Here is a 13,895-nt window from a genome sequence, read left to right on the forward strand (position 1 = left end):
GGGGAAATTCATGGAAGAGCTCTACTTACTTTTCAGACCCAACTCAAAGCGTGACACTTGGGGAACTTTTTATCTAAAGGACAGCATTCTTCTAACACCATTGGTCATCACAGTAATTTAGTAGTTTATGAGTATTTGATATACATGTGTTTAGAATAGGTCCAGTCTTCTCTTCAGACTTGTTTTCATTGTGTGCCCACCTTTCCTGGGGATATGGGAGTCTATAGCCACCATCATCTCACCCTAGGCCCCCCTTCAGGCTAGGGCAGCCTGGGCCAGTAAAGGTACAGGTCCCTAGAGAGTGTGGTCCCTGTGCGTGCAGTGAGGTCTGCACTTATAGCCACCTTAGCTTCTTATGGTTTACTTTTATTATGCTAACTGCTTGTGATGTGGCCTTGCCTTTTACTGGAAAATGACTTGTCATTCACCAGCTGGTGCCAAGAAGCCAGGAAAGACTCTCACTAGAGGCAGCAGTGAAGCCGTTAGTTTGTAGCAGGCAGGGCATGGAAGGACTTTTGGGGGCAGATCAAGACACTAGGTCTCCTCCCCATATAGGGACAGAATAAGCAGGAGCCTCAAGGTCCACTCCTACAGCTTGAGGAGGTGATTATCTACAGGCAGAACATTAAAGAGCCACTCTAAGAGGCACCCTGGAAAAAATAACAACTAGGCCCTGGACTCTTACTTCCCATGGACAATTGTGCTGATTGATGCATTTCTAGGATGTACATAAATTAAGAACACATTCCCCCAGTACAGCAAGACATCCCTCAGAGCTACTGCAGATGGGTATCACAAGCACAGGACCAAAACGGTTTAGCTTGTCTTTGGTATTCAGGAAAGGAAAAGCTACCACACGTAGGGTATCCTCAGAACTTGGGAGTTCTAAGTGGGGAGAAGTGGGATTATGAGAACTGGGACAAAAGGGAACCAGTGACCAGGACAGAAGACATGTGTGCTTGGCCTGGGGTGGCCGCCAGGACACCTGAATGCTCCCTCTCTTAGAGTCCCAGCCAGGCCCAGGAAGAGGGAGGGGAGAAAAGATAGAGAAAGCAAATGAAGGCCAGGGAAACAGTTTGGCCCTGAGTCCCCCATCTTTTAACTGCCAAAGGATATCTCGAATTAGAATTAACAGGTCTAGGGCCGGCCCGGTGGCGCACTGGAGAGTGCACCGCTTGGAAGCGCGGCGGCACTCCCGCCGAGGGTTCGGATCCCATGTGGAGACCGGTTCCCGCTCACTGGCTGAGCGCGGTGCGGGCGCAACACCGAGGGTTGCAATCCCTTGCCGGTCCCCGGTATGGGCACGACACCGAGGGTTGCGATCTTGTTACCGGTCAGTAAAAAAGACAAAAAGGAAAAAAAAAAATTAACAGGTCTAAATAATATGACAGACTATTCAGTAAGTGGATATACAGGAAATAAAACAGCTACAGAAAAATTAAGTTTGTCTCAAGACAAGAACAGGGAAAATCTAAAATATTTCTATTTTCATGAGTACTTTAATCTGAATTTTAAAAAATCAAGATAAAAATGGTGGGAAGGGAATATCCTGCTCTCTTTCCTGCCTGGGGCTTAGGCACACAGATAACCCCCAACCCCCTGGTCACTATCCTCTCACCCTCTGTCCTCAATGGCTCCTGCTTGGGCTCCAGGCTTCAATCTAAATGGTGCTGGTTCCACCCCACCCTTCCTGGTCCTCTGGGCTCTCATTTCTCCTCGGCCTTCACCCTTCAGAACACTACTCACACTGGCATGGTGCCTAGCACAGGGCCTGGCATTTAGAATGCCCTCAGTGGGAACCTGTCAAATGAATGAAAGAGTGAATGAGTGAATGAATGAATGAACCACCTGACAAACAAACGGACAAAAGCATATCTGTAAGTTGTTATTTAAGGTGGCTCCATGCCTAAGAAGCAACTCCAGAAAACAGGACTAATACTTGGATAGTCTCTGGGTTATACAAAATGCTTAAAATGATTTCCAGCTTTTACTACTAGCTCCCTTTAAAACATTTTACAAACACAGTTTTTGAATTGTTCACCCGTAGGACTCTGAAAATTATTAAATGTGACATTATAAAGGCAGCTTCTGAAACCAGAAGTCCTGCATAATTATGAAATTTTCTCTTGAGTTAGCAACATGTCTTAAGAACTGCATAATCATATATCGATATCCTCAATAAATCTATTTCAAAATTTTAACAATTTAAAATATAAATAATTACAGCGTTTGCACAAAGAATATATTCTATAATAGAATAAAACAAATCTAATTTTTGACCTACACACTGATAGCCAACCCTAGCTTATATTTGAAAAGAACTCCCTATATTTGAAAAGCCCACTTAAGAAAAACAACCTCAAAACAGCAGTCACTGATCCTACCTATGAAAGTGGTGTCTTCAAACACAAATACTGTTACAATGTTTTAATAAACAGGCATATAGTACACAAAAAGAAAGCAATATTTGCTCAAAGTTCCACTAAAACTAACTCTATTCCAGAAGAATAGAGGTAGAAAAAAATATTGCCAGTTTTAACTCAAAATGTACATTTAACTCAAATATTTATCATTCTTTTTAAAATGCAAATAAGAATGGTAAAGGCCTTTAATTTCCTACTCATGCTGGCAGGACTGGCTGCTGCCTTTAGGCTATGAGCAGCACTGAGTAAGTCAAAAGTGGCAGTAAACACCTCATTTATTTAAGGAAGTCAGAGATAGGGTATTTAAAAATTGAATTTTAACAAAATCGATTCATTCTCACAAGCCCTTAACAGCTTGTGCAACTATAAATTAATATCTTACTTAGAGTTTACCAAGTATTTCAAAATTATAAAACAACACAGACTGGAAAGCATATGTGTATTTGTTTTCCAGATTCAGTGGTTTATTAGTCCCACACAAATTATTAAACTATTATGCTATATTTTTTACTTCTAGTAGAGGCATTATCAGAACACAAAAATCATACACATGAGGGTACTTCAAAAAGTTCATGGAAAAATAGAATTAAAAGATAAGACGAATTTTTCCATGAAATTTTTGAAGACCCCTCATATAATAGATAAAACCTACCTATAAGAGGTTCTGTTTTAATAACAGGATGAATTTTTTTTGACAGATTAAAGCTTCTGTAATGATATTTTTGAAAGCTATATTACAGCTAAAATAAATGGGCAATGTATAAAATAAACATGGTTAAATGAATAAGATGGTGTTTTATCTTTCACATATTTTCATTGCTTCCTCTGTGGTCCTGTCTCCAATACAGAGCTGTTATATTGTATAATGATCTGTCATAATGCCAAATATTAGCAGCAGGAGATATTTCCATTTTCAATAGTTTTATTACGGCATCAAAGTGAGCTACATATAAAGAAGCGGTTGCTTGGTTGTTTGCTGCTGTTCTTGCCACAAAATTCACAAGCTTTCTTCTGTGCATATCATCTGCCTTCCTGCTAGGAGAAGAAATAAAGAAGGAAAGAAGGGAGGAAAGAGGCAGAGAGAAAGGGAAGGAAGGGAGGGAGAAAAGAAAAGAAAGAAACACTGCACCACAGTCTAAGAATGATATGTCATGATTTTTGAAAATAAGTGATATTAAATACACATTAAACACGAATATGTGAGTTGTATAACCATAAAAACTCCACAATTTATAAAGAACTCTGAGATTAAGAAAATACATATCAATATAAATGTATATCTTCTTAACAAACTGTGGACTTAATTAAAATAAGGTTTTGAGCAGGGCAGGGTGAATATCATGCTGAAATTCTATATACTATATAGAAGGTGATATTTAGGGACAGCTAAGTATTTCAGCAACAAATATCCATTAAATTATGTGAAATAAAAATCAAATTATTTGAAGCAAAAAGAAAATACATTTAAATGGATTTATTTCCTGCAGAAGCATGGTTGACACATTACTTCGTCCATATGCATTCAAATATACAACACAGTATTTACAGTGACTAGCAGGAATGAAAATTGATGTCAATATTTTGGAAAGTTATCTATCTATCTATGAGACTTAAAAATGTTTCTAAGAATCTACCCTAAGAAAAAGTGTAAGTTCTAGAAAATAGTCCTGTGTTAAAATCTCAACTTGATCATGGACTAGCTGTGTGGCTACTGGCAAGATATACAAACTCTCAGCCTGTGTTTTCTCATTTGAAGATTTAATGTAATTATATTGCCTTACATGGGGGTAATAAGTAAACTAGGAAAGTATCTAAAATGCCTAGTCTGAAGCTTGGCACATAGTAAGCATGCAACAGACCACTTACCATGTCATAAATGAAAAAGCAGAATACAAAGTTATATATGTAGCATTACAAACTATGCAAAAACATTCACAAAAGGAAATACCATAAATGTTATCTATGAGTAGCGGGAATAAAGGGTAATTTTTCTCTTTTTCTACTTTCTTCTTCAGTTTATCAATGAATAAACATTTCTTTTACAACTTTAAAAGTTTTTAATCAATACGAAGCATAGTTTAAATATGTGCACAGAAAAGTAATTCTAAGAAACCAATATATAATTAAGTTTCATCCATTTACTTATTCAAAATTTCACAAATATTTTTGAGCATGTATATGAGCCAAACACTGTTTCAGGCACTGGACTAGGGCCCCTTCACATGGAATTTATGTTCTAGAATGGAAAGACCTACAGTAACAAACACATATTTATTGCTAAATTATTAATTCTATAACTGATCGTATAACCACTTTTAAAATGATAATCTTGGCATTTATTACAGCCTTTGAGAAAATGAAACAAAATGCAGTAAGTCAGAACATTTTTTTAAGTTACACATTTTTTCTAAAGTCACAAGAGAGCAGTGGGATGGAGCAGAGACTCTGACACTTTACTATGCGTACAAATCCCCTCTTGTAAAAATGCAGGATCTCACTCAGGTGGCTCTAACAGTTCCCTAAAGATACAGATGCTGCTGGTCCCTAAACCACACTTTGACTAGCTAAATCTTAGAGTCACTGTTAGGATTTTTGTTTCAAAAACATGTTAATAATACTAGCAGACAGAGTTCTGTTAACTAAAATCCTCTACTTTCTAATATAAACCTTTCCGGCAAGAAAAATTTGAAAACATCAGTAACAATTTCCTACCTGAAATAAAGAATTCTTGTATTTCCTGAAGGCCTGCTCTTTTAAACCAAATTTAAGATCCTTTCCCCCCAAAATGTCTCAGTTTTTCACTGTAATCGACAGCCCTTGTCCCCTTATAGGACTTTGGGGTCTGAGGGACCTGTCTTGCCTTTGTTCTCCTGTGTCCTTGGTCTATGTCTTCCCCTTCCTTGTTCCTGTCACAGTTCCTGTCCCTTTCCTTGTTCCTGCCACCTGGTCCCACACCTCTCCTGTCTGGCCTGCTACACACAGCCTCCCTCAGACTCCAGTCCACGCCAGACTGCCGCAAAAGCAGTGTACCCTGGAGACACTTTTCACCGTGCCACCTGTCACCACTGCCAGACTTGTAAGTCCCTCTAACAACCCAGACCTCACCCGCTGTACTTCTCACTTCTTCTTCCAAGCAGGTTCTCTGGTCCAGCTCAGCAACTCTGCAAGCCCCTAACCACCCCCCATCACCGATCTTGTCCTCTCAGCCTCTGCACGTTCTCTCCTCTCTTCTTCAACCTCCTCATTCAAATCCGAGAAAAATCTGTCCTTATTCATGATGCCCTCTGTGTAACCTGCACCCACACTGCATCCACAAAAAAGAAGCCAATGTCCCTGGGTTTAACTCGTTATCAAACATACACACACTATTCCTCTGCTAACTGCCATTACAGAATAGATGGTTCATTTCCACAGGTGAAAAATCCAATTGCTGGAGGTAAAGAGAGTTTGGGCACAAAGCTGAGATGCTGTCCTGATGTGCAATGCTAAATGTTAGAGGCAGCAGTGAGAACGAACCTGGTAGGAATTCCCTGAAACCCTCTGCAGATGTGAAACCACTTCTCCAATCTGGAGCCTGCTACAATCAAGCTAATTTCAGGCACCTGAAATTTCCTGGCCCTGAGCCCTTCCCTGGTGGCACCGCTTTATCTTTCCATGTGCCTTGCTCAGGGATTTATGGGCCTAAGAGCCACGGTGCAGTAGGAAACTTCGGTGAGCTCTGAATGTGAGAAGCCATGAAATGTGCATGAAACCTCTGAATGTGGGAGAGCAAGGAAAGAACACTTGTGGCTTCGTGTGGAGGAGCTGCAGTCTCAGCAGCAGGCAGGAGGTGTCCAGGACACATCTAGAGTGGCCGGCCTCCCACTCCGCACCCAGCCTCGGTGTCTTCAGCCCAGTCCCTGTTCAGAAGACTCTGGCTTTTCCCTATTCCTTTTATTTCATTTTCTATTGTGCTCAGCGAGTGCTCTAATAACTTGATTCTCTCAATGTTTACCTCTAAGATGGGGACAGGAGGAGCAGGAAAAAAGAATGGTGCTTTACTGAGTAGTTTTTTATTTCATTCTTTTTCAACATATACTGCTTCAACTTAGTGTTCGAGCCATTTCTACAAATACTTTATTTTCTACTACTCCTCGTGTGATTCATAAATGTGTACCTTTCATATGTATATATTGTAAAATCCCAGCTGCACACTGTACATTTCTTGGAGACAGAGACCATAGCTTCTTTCCTCCATATAATTTCATTTACTGTATCACCAACATTTACTACTCTGCAGGCACTGCACACAGAAATTTTTAGGAGAGTCATGGTACCTGCTCTCAAATTGCTGCAGAAGCTCCCACAATGCTTCAGTACACAAGGTAGTTTCAATAAATGTTTGGCTAATTGAAAAAGCCCCGAGACCCTAAATGTCACTAGGCACACCCCTTATTTATACTGTATAAATATATAGAGTCTATTCATTTCCACTTTTGTAGTCTTTTTACATCTAAAAATTAAATTATATATAGGCAGGAAGAGGGAATTAGAGAGAAAAGTATAAGCCCCTGTGAAACCCTTGGGAGGGAGATTTGGCAATATATATCATCATGGATCCTTAGACCAGACAATTCCACGTCTAGGCATATGCCCCAACAATGTTTTGCTCATGTGTGTAAAANTGATACGTGTCATTTTCTTCCATATTTTATACTTCCATTGCGCATTTCTAACCATGAACAGCATATTGGTTTTTGCTTTCAAATTTATGTAATGAATATGCTCTGCAATTTTTATTTTTACCCATTTTTATTTTTGAAGTTTACCATGTGTGTAAAAATGTGTACAACGATGTTCACTATAGCACTGTTAAGGATCCTAAGAAAATGGAACCCACCTCAACAGTTATTGGTAGGGTAATGAAGAAGTGCATCATATACTTTTATATAACGCAACACTTGATTTAAATGTTAAAATGATTATACTCGATTTATATATAACAACATGGTAGACTTCAAAAATAAAAATGGGTAAAAATAAAAATTGCAGAGCATATTCATTACATAAATTTGAAAGCAAAAACCAATATGCTGTTCATGGTTAGAAATGCGCAATGGAAGTATAAAATATGGAAGAAAATGACACGTATCAACTTGAGGACACTGGCTGCCTCTGCTGGGGGAAGAGGAAAATGGAATTGCCCTGGGGTGTAAAGTGGATTTAACTATATCTGTAATGTCTTATTTCTCTAAAAAAAATCTGAAGTGAATATGACAAATGTTAACATTTGTTAATTCTGAGTGTGAAGAACATCCATATTTGTGTATAATATGCTATAGTTTTTGTATATTTAAAATATTTAAAAATTTAAAAAGTAAAAGTGATACAATATGCCTATTAAAAGGATTAAGAGGCTCAGTTTCTCCCCCATGTTAAAATAACTAAAGCAAATCAGGGCAACAGATGAAAGAGGTCTCTAAGATATTTCACAATTACAAACTATTCCTAAACCAATACTCATGTAGGGTCAAGCACCAGAGAACTGGTTGCATCCTACATTTGCTCAGTCTCTTTTGAGCTGACCAATGACACCCTGGTCCATCTCTTGCACCATTAATGCGCCACTGGGCTGCTGCCTGGCGCTTTCTCCACTACCCAGCCATATCCTAGAGCTCTGTCACACACAGGCTGGCTTCGAGGAGGAGCCAGCCATTCTCAAAAGCCACTGGCGTCCTCTCCCTGTGCTAGCTAATCAATGCTAATCCTCTCATCAAGGGAAAATAACTGAGTTGTTACTAAAATGGACTATATATACAGGCTGTTGTAGAAGCTATAATTAGCTGTGCTTTTAGCCAAGCCAGAAAGTAGGTGGACTCATTTTGAAGCAATGATCATTTTAACTGACGACATTAGAAGTCTAAGAAAGTCATAAATTATGAAATGACATATGTAAACCTGATTTTCAAAGGGAATACTTCTATTCATCTCTCCCAATTAACCCAACAGAACCTCGGATGCCCCACTTTTTTCCCTGAACTCAATCCATTTCTTTTCACTACTATATCTAATGAGAAATTCCACTAACACCAGTTTCATTTAAACTATCAGTGCATACTTCCTACAATCTACATCTCCTCTTTGTGTTACTGCCCTAAACATAACCAGGAATCTAGAATGTAGCCCCCCAAAATACAGAACTACCATTTCAAACTGATGTCTACAATTATCCTTGTTTTATGTATGAGGCTACTTCAAAAAGTTAGTGGAGAAATAGAATTAAAAGATAACATGAACCTTTCCCTGACCTTTTTGAAGTACCCTCGTATATACACGAGCACAAAATACACAATCAGTAGAAAATCACTTAACCAATCTCCACTCACCTAAATCTCTGGATTAACCAATATTACAGGGAGAGAAAGAGATGCCCTTCGCCTACTGAATACTCGAGCTTTGCTCCTGTGCTTACTAGTTAAGCCGTATGCTTACTGAGAGTCCCTGGTGATTATTCCCAAATGTGTTTGTGCCTATTGCCCTTGTCATTGCATTGTTTACTATGTAAATAGATGAAATAAGGGCATAAAAAAGTATTATGTATATTAAAAATAATTAAATGCTTTAAAAAGATTTGAAAAGGGCAGATGACTGACTTTAAAAGTTGCTTTAAGATTAGGTGAGAGTGAGATAACCATAAAAGACGTGCAAAAAACCAAGGAGCATCCACCCAGATTGCTTCACAAATGACTTTTACCTCTTGCTCCACTTTACAGACCCCGATACTGAAAATCACAGGAATGCATTATAGGTGTGGCTTATGCAAGAAAGCCAAACCAAAAATTCATCAGTGAACTCACGGTCAAAGAAAGGCTTTGGCCCTACATCAAAAGTCAGGACAAAATGTTTCCTGGATATTATTTCATTTTTATAACGCTCTTCTTTAACTTCCTTTTAAAATTAAATAATCGTGAGTGGTCCTGATCATGGTGGGTAAGAAACCTCCAATGTACTCATCTAGCTACCCTCATCCAAGTGATAACCAGGCCCAACCCTGCTTAGCTTCTGAGATCAGGTGAGATCAGGCATTCGGGGTGGTATGGCCGTGGACTCACCTAGCTACTTCAAGTCTTTTTTCAATGTTCAGTACTAAATACATATCTTTCTCAACAGAGTTAAGATACTTGGTGTAACATTTTCCAACTGATGACAAATCAGGAAAGAAATTGTTACATTATTTCATCCTTCACAATTGTTCCTCTTCCTGTATTCCTTCTCTTTCTCTGAGTGGCAGTCCCATCTAGCTAGTGACCCAGAGCATCCTCAAAACCTCCTCCTTCCTCCCTCCATAACCAAAAATCAAATCAATCCAAACAGGAGTCCTGTTGATCCTACCTCCTAAAACCTTTCACATGTATCTCCCCTGGCCTGACCAGCCCCTACCCGAGCTGTGATAATCGCTATCTGTTTTCTTGCCTCCAGACTTACTGTGTACACTGCCCTCAGAACTAGCTTTCTAAAACAAAAATGTTATGTCACTCCTCTGCTCAAAAGCCCCCAATGGCTCCTTATTGCCCAAGGGGCAAGGCTAAACATCCACGGTTCTGTGTATAACATGGACCCACCTAACTTGTGTGCATCAACCTCCATCACTCCTTTTAATACACATCTCTATGTGCAGCCCCACAGCAGTTTGATCCTGAATCCAACACATGCCAGTGCCCCTAGGCTACTTCCCTACTCATCCTCAGGGTACCTCTTCTGACACTCCCTCAATTCCCATGGCCCTGGGTTCAAGTCCTGGCTCTGCTACATGAGTGACCTTGGAAAATAATTTAATTCTTTTGAGCCTCAGTTTCCTCGTCTATAAAACAAGGAGAAATGTTAGTACCTATTTTACAGGTTCATAGGGAGGATCGATGAGAAAGCTCAGCACAGTGCCTGGCATACTGGAGGTCCTCAAGAAGTGTCAGGTCCTCGAGAAGTGTCAGGACTGAATTGGGTCCCCCCAAAAGTCATATGCTGAAATCCTAATTTCCAACGTGACTGTATCTGGAGATGGGGCTTTTAGGAGGTAATTAAGGTTAAATGAGGTCATAAGGGTGGGGTCCTAATCCGAGAGGACTGGTGGCCTAATAAGAAGAGGGAGATCCTTCTCTCTCTCTCTCACTCAGTCTTGCATGTGCCCCCTCACACTCAGAGAAAAGGCCATGTGATGACAGAGCAAGAAAGTGGCCATCCACAAGGTAGGAAGAGAGCCCTCACCAGATCCCAACCATGCTGGCACCCTGACCTCAGACTTCCAGCCTCCAGAACAGTGGGAAAATAAATTTCTGTTGTTTAAGCCACCCAGTCTGTGGCATCTTGTTATGGCAGTTCGAGTTGGCCCATACACCTGTTATTATTACTATTCTCATGATGTGTGACTCCATTTAAATTATAGGCCGTGTGGATCTTCCTCACCAGTCTGGCACTTCTTTCAGAACAGGGAATGGGTCTTATTTACCTCCATCTCCTCTCAGGACTTGCATGGTGAGTTGAACACAGTAGGCAGTCAATAAATGTATAATTTATAAATGAAAATAAAAAGGACTCAATTTTAGACAATTGTTACCCTTCCATAGAACCTGGTATTGAACTATAAGAGCTCAATGTTGCCTCTAGGCATGCACTTGACTATTCAGGGAACATGAATACACAGTAAAGCAAGTTGCATTTCTATATACTAACAATGAACAACCCAGAAAGGAAATTTAGAAAACAATCCCACTTATAATAGCATCAAAAAGAATAAAATACTAAGGAATAAACTTAACCAAGAAGATGAAAGACTTGTACACTGAAAGCTACAAAATGTTGCTGAAAGAAATTAAAGACAATGCCAATAAATGGAAGGACATTCCGTGTTCATGGACTGGAAGACTTAATATTGTTAAGATGTCAGTACTATCCAAAGTGATCTACAGATTCAATGTAATCCCTATCAAAATCTGAATGTCTTTTTGCAAAAATAGAAAAATACATCTTAAAATTCACATGGAATCTCAAGGGATCCCAAAGAGCCAAAATAATCTTGAAAAAGAAAAACAAAGTTGGAGGTTTCACACTTCTTGATTTCAAAACTTGCTACAAAGCTACAGTAATAAAATAGTACTGTACTGGCATAAAGACAGACATACAGACTAATGGAATGGAATAAAGAGCCCAGATATAAACCCTCACATACATGGTCATATGCTTTTCAACAAGGGTGCCAAGAACATTCAATAAGAGAAAAGACAGTCTTTTCAACAAATAGTGTTGAGAAAACTGGATATCCATAGGCAAAAGAATGATTTGGACTCTAACTTTACACCATATAAACCATATACAAAAATTAATTCAAAGTGATTAAAGACCTAAACATAAGAGTTAAAACTATAAAACTCTAATTTGAAAACATAAGGGAAAAGCTTCATGACCCTGGATTTCATGATGATTTCTTGGATGAGACACTAAAAGCACAGGCAAAAAAGAAAAAGAAAATATAGATACATTGTACTATATCAAAATTAAAATATCTTCTGCATCAAAAGACACTATCAGCAGAATGAGAAAAGCAACCCACGGAATGGGAGTAAATATATGCAAATCATATATTTGATAAGGGGTTAATATCCAGAATATATAAAGAACTCCTACAACTCAAGAACAAAAAAAGCCAAACAACTCAATGAAAAAACGGACAAAAAACTTGAATAGACATTTCTCCAAATATATAAAAATGGCTAATAAGCATACAAACTGATGCTCAACATTGCTAATCATTAGGGAAATGCAAATCACAATAAGAACTCATAGGATGGCTATTATCTAAAAAACAAACAAAAACAAAAACACAAGTGTTGACAAGGATGTGGAGACACCAGAACCCTTGTGTACTGCTGGTGGAACTGTAAGATGGTGTGACCACTATGGAAAACAGTATGGTGGTTTTTCAAAAAAATTAAAAATAGAACTACCATATGATCCAACAATTTCACTTCTGGGGATATGCCCAAAAGAACTGAAAGCAGGAATTCAAGAAGATATTTGTACATCTATATTCATAGCAGCATTATTTACAACAGTCAAAAGGTGGAAGCAATCGAAGTGTCCATTACAGATAAATAAAATGTGTATATACATACAATGAAATATTATTCAGCCTTAAAAAGGAAGGAAATTCTGACACATGCTACAACATGGATGAACCTTGAGGACATTATGCTAAGTGAAATAAGCCAGTCACAGAAAGACAAATGCTATATGATTTCACTTTTATGGTGTACCTACCCTAGCCAAATTTGTAGAGACAGAAAGTAGAATGGTGGCTGCCAGGGATGGGGGGAAAGGAATGGGGAGTTGGTGTTTGACTGGGACAGAGTTTCAATTTGGGAGGGATGATGAAAAAGTTCTGAGACAGATGGTGATGATGGCTGCATAACAATGTCAAAGGACTTAATGCCACTGAACTGTATGCTTAAAAATGGTTAAAATGGTTAATTTTACCTTATGTATATCTTGCCACAATTTTTATTTTTATTTTTATATTTTATTTTATTTATTTATTTTTAAGTATTATCAGCATAGAAATTTATTTGAATTCAAAATAATATGGCTATATTTAGAATAATGTAATAATTATCTAAAGCAAATATCGTCATTGGCTCTAAAACGGGTCTAAACATGTCATTCTTTTGAAGTCAAAAAATAAGTGGTAAGAATGTACAAAGAAGCAAAAAATACAAAAACAGGTCTGCTGAGTACTGGGAGCTGGAATAAGAGGGACATGCTACAATAGTGTAACTGAGTCCAAATTATAAAATGTGCAGTAACAAATTCTCCTGTTTCATCAACTCCCTGGAAAATCAGTCGGTAACCTCAGTAATGCAAGAATACCAGGACAAACTTCCTGAGGGACATAGGTAAATTCACTATACTTCCTTTCTCAAACTCCTTTCCTCACACCCATTTCTTTTCTTTCCTTTAAGATGGGTTTCACTCTGTTGACAAAATATTTGGTTTTATTTGTAAAGTGAAGCAAATAATAACCTGATTGAAGTATTTATTCAACAATTTAGTGGAAGATGCTCAGGGATCAAACTTTTTGAAAAGGTCAACTCAGCTAGTTAACAGAGATCATCAGGCACTTGCAGAAAAAAAAATTTCAGATAATACATGTTTGCTGAACAGATGGAAAAAAAGCAGTTAAAAATGGATGGAAAATCCTAGGAATTACTGTGACCTAGACAATCAAAAGCAGACAGATGACCTTTGATTAAAACCACTTACTGGTAGAGTGAGCTAGAAGGAGGCTCCAAGACAGAGTTTGGTTCCCAACAGTGTCCACAGCCAAAAGGCACATTCAGAAGGTCTCCTCCTCTCATAGAAACTGGAACACGGATGAGAAGTCTTTCTTTGAGTACCCCTTTGCACACATCATCCTGTAGATCTGATGGGCCAGACTGCCCCGAA

Source organism: Galeopterus variegatus, unplaced genomic scaffold, assembly GCF_000696425.1.
Source record: "Galeopterus variegatus unplaced genomic scaffold, G_variegatus-3.0.2 Scaffold5728, whole genome shotgun sequence".
Classification (NCBI taxonomy): domain Eukaryota; kingdom Metazoa; phylum Chordata; class Mammalia; order Dermoptera; family Cynocephalidae; genus Galeopterus; species Galeopterus variegatus.